The sequence below is a fragment of the Lathyrus oleraceus genome, chromosome 5 (assembly GCF_024323335.1).
Source record: "Lathyrus oleraceus cultivar Zhongwan6 chromosome 5, CAAS_Psat_ZW6_1.0, whole genome shotgun sequence".
NCBI classification, from domain to species: domain Eukaryota; kingdom Viridiplantae; phylum Streptophyta; class Magnoliopsida; order Fabales; family Fabaceae; genus Lathyrus; species Lathyrus oleraceus.
In genome coordinates, this window is record NC_066583.1 from 180,220,898 (window position 1) to 180,224,249 (window position 3,352).

General features: G+C 41.1%; 1 non-coding gene across 1 annotated transcript; it reads right to left on the reverse strand.

The window, feature by feature from the left end:
* Positions 1-508: 508 nt before the first annotated feature.
* On the reverse strand, positions 509-615 carry LOC127088859 (small nucleolar RNA R71). The gene has a single exon (XR_007790671.1). It is a non-coding gene; the product is annotated as a small nucleolar RNA R71 (small nucleolar RNA).
* Positions 616-3,352: the final 2,737 nt, after the last annotated feature.

The window sequence follows — 3,352 nt, forward strand, 5'->3', positions numbered from 1 at the left end:
TAGACTAAGGCATTATTAGACGGTAAATGCGAAGAACCTGTAGTACCAGAAATTTAGTAGATCCTTTAGCGGAACCCGAACGTTACACTCGTACATGCCTCTTACTCATCCGAATTAAGAAAGCTATGGTCGATAATCGCGACCGGAGACCTTTTAAGGAATTTGCCCAACCCTCTTACGAGGAACCTAGTTCTAGTATAGTAAACCCCCTCATTCCTGCCAACAATTTCGAACTAAAACCATCTTTACTGCAATTAGTGCAACAAAACCAATTCGCGGGTCTCGCTACTGAGAACCCAAATCAACATTTAAAAGTCTTTATCCAACTGGCCGACACTTTTAAATCCAATGGTGCTTCACCTGATGCGATCCGTTTAAGATTATTTCCTTTCTCCCTCAGAGATAGAGCACATTCATGGTTGGATTCGCTTCTAGCTAACTCGATAACTACCTGGGAAGACCTTAGAAGAGTATTCCTTGCTAGATATTTCCCCCTAGTAAGATTGATGTTCTTCGAAGCCAAATAACTAGATTTACTCAAAAACAAGGAGAATAACTTTTTGAAGCTTGTGAGAGATACAAAGAGCTATTAAGAGTCTGTCCACACCATGGCCTAGAACAATGGTTGGTCGTTTATACCTTCTATAATGGACTCCATTATAACACAAACATGAGCACCGACGCTGCCACTGGTGGCGCGTTGATGAACAAACCTTACCCTGAAGCTTGTGACCTAATTGAGGATATGGTCCAAAACCATTACCAATGGGGAACTGAACGAGCATCAGTAGAGAAAAAGGAGACCCAAGGTGGAATACATGAGATAAGCTCTATGGACATGATGCAGGCGAAAATGGACGCTTTAGCCCTTAAGGTCGAACATATTTCTACAAACACTAACACCGTAGCGGTAGTCCACACTGAGTGTGAACTTTGTGGATCTAAAGGACACGAATCGGCGGAATGTAACCTTTTGAACGACCTGAACACCGACCAAGTGAATTACGCCCAAGGTAACCCATTTTCAAACACTTACAACCCTGGATGGAAGAATCACCCAAATTTTTCCTATAAAAACCAGAACCCTATCCAAAATTATGCGCCTCAGAAACCACAAGGTTATCAAGCCCAAAAACCAAATCAACCTATGCAAGTTGTGCCCCAGAAGTCTAACCTTGAGAAGATCATGGAGAACTTTATATCAGGCCAGACTCAGCAAAATAAAGAATTCCTAAACCAGAACATTCACGTAAACGAATTGATAACGCAATTAGGGACCAAGGTTGATCAGATAATCACTCACAACAAGATGCTTGAAACCCAGATCTCACAGGTAGCACAAAACCAAGCCCCACAAACTACACCTGAAGGACAATTCCCTGGACAACCTCAACTCAACCCTCGAGGGAAAGCTAACGCTATCTCATTACGAAGTGGGACCGCTTACGAAGGGCCTCATAACCCAGCAGTGAGCGAGTCCAAAACTTCTAAATAAAGTATACCTACAAACCAAGGAGAAGAACCAGTGGAACCCGAAAAACAAACCGACCAAGAAGGAGAAGCCAAGGATAAAACTTACAAACCACCACCCCCATACAAACCACCAATCCCATATCCGCAAAGACTTAAATAAACCAAAATCAATAACCAATACCAAAAGTTTATAGAAGTAATAGCGAAGCTTCATGTAGAGATTCCTTTCACCGAAGCCATCACCCAAATTCCATCTTACGCCAAATTTCTCAAAGACATCTTAACCAACAAGCGTAGGCTTGACGATCCCAAACCCTTGGAATGCAACTTTATTTCCGAGAATAAACTTGCTTAGAAGGAGAAAGACCCTGGGAGTTTTTCTATACCTTGCATTCTAGGGAGTCATGTGATCGACAAAGCTTTCCTAGACTCAGGCGCTAGTGTGAGTTTAATGCCCTTAGTTGTGTGTAAAAGGTTAAACTTAGGAGAATTACAACCAACTAAGATGTCCCTCCAATTAGCCGATAGGTCTGTTAAGTATCCTGTAGGCATTTTAGAATACATCCCAGTTAGGATCGGTCAACTTTATATCCCAACAGACTTTGTGGTCATGGATATCAAGGAAGACGACGATATCCCTATCCTTTTAGGTAGACCATTTTTATCAACAGCCAGAGCTATAATAGATGTTAAAAGAGGAAAATTAACTTTCGAAGTAGGGGATGAAGAGATAGAGTTTATTCTTTCAAAGTTCCTAATGGCACCAATCATAGGAGACGCATGTTACGCGATCAATATCATAGATGAATGCATAAGGGAATTTGATCAAGAAGGACCTATGATCAAACCATTTTCAAACCCGAATGAAAAGGATGATGAGCTAGAGGAAACGGAACCTCACACTAATGAATGTTTGGATCTTACTCCAGCCCTTTCACCAAACTCTCAAAAACCCACTCAAGAACTTAAGGAATTTCCCAAGAATCTAAGATATGAGTTTTTGGATAAAGAAATGAACCGCCTAGTAATAGTTAGTGCCACCTTAAACCATGATGAGACAAACCAACTCTTGAATGTTTTACGAAGATACACATCTGCCTTAGGATACAACATCTATGATTTAAAAGGTATAAGCCCATCCGTGTGTATGCACAAGATCTCGCTAGAGGAAGATTCAAAACCTTCTAGAGAACATCAGAGAAGAATCAACCCTGTAATGAGTGAGGTGGTAAAGAAGGAAGTCCTTAAACTGCTAGAAGCTGGTAGAATCTATCGGATCTCCGATAGTAAATGGGTAAGTCATGTACATGTGGTACCCAAAAAGGGAGGCATCACAGTCGTGCAGAACGATAAGGGCGAGCATGTAGCTAAACGTATAGAAGGCGGATGGCGTATGTGCATAGATTATAGGAAGCTTAATAAGGCAACTAGGAAAGACCATTCCCCCCTTCCATTCATAGATCAAATGCTTGAGCATCTTGCCAGACACTCTTACTTTTGTTATCTGGATGGATATTCTGGATTTTTCCAAATACCCATAGATCCCGAGGATCAAGAGAAAACAACCTTCACCTGTCCTTACGTTTGCTTACAGACGAATGTTGTTTGGACTTTGTAATGCGCCAGCTACTTTCCAACGTTGTATGATGTCAATCTTCGCAGATTATCTCGACGGAATTATGGAAGTATTTATGGATGATTTCTCGATATGTGGGTTCGACTTTGAGAATTTCCTCATTAATCTTGAGAAAATCCTAGAGAGATGCGTAGAAGTTAACCTTGTGTTAAACTGGGAGAAGTGCCACTTTATGGTTAAAGAAGGCATGATGTTAAGACATATAATATCTGAAAGAGGCATTGAGGTCGACAAAGTAAAGAT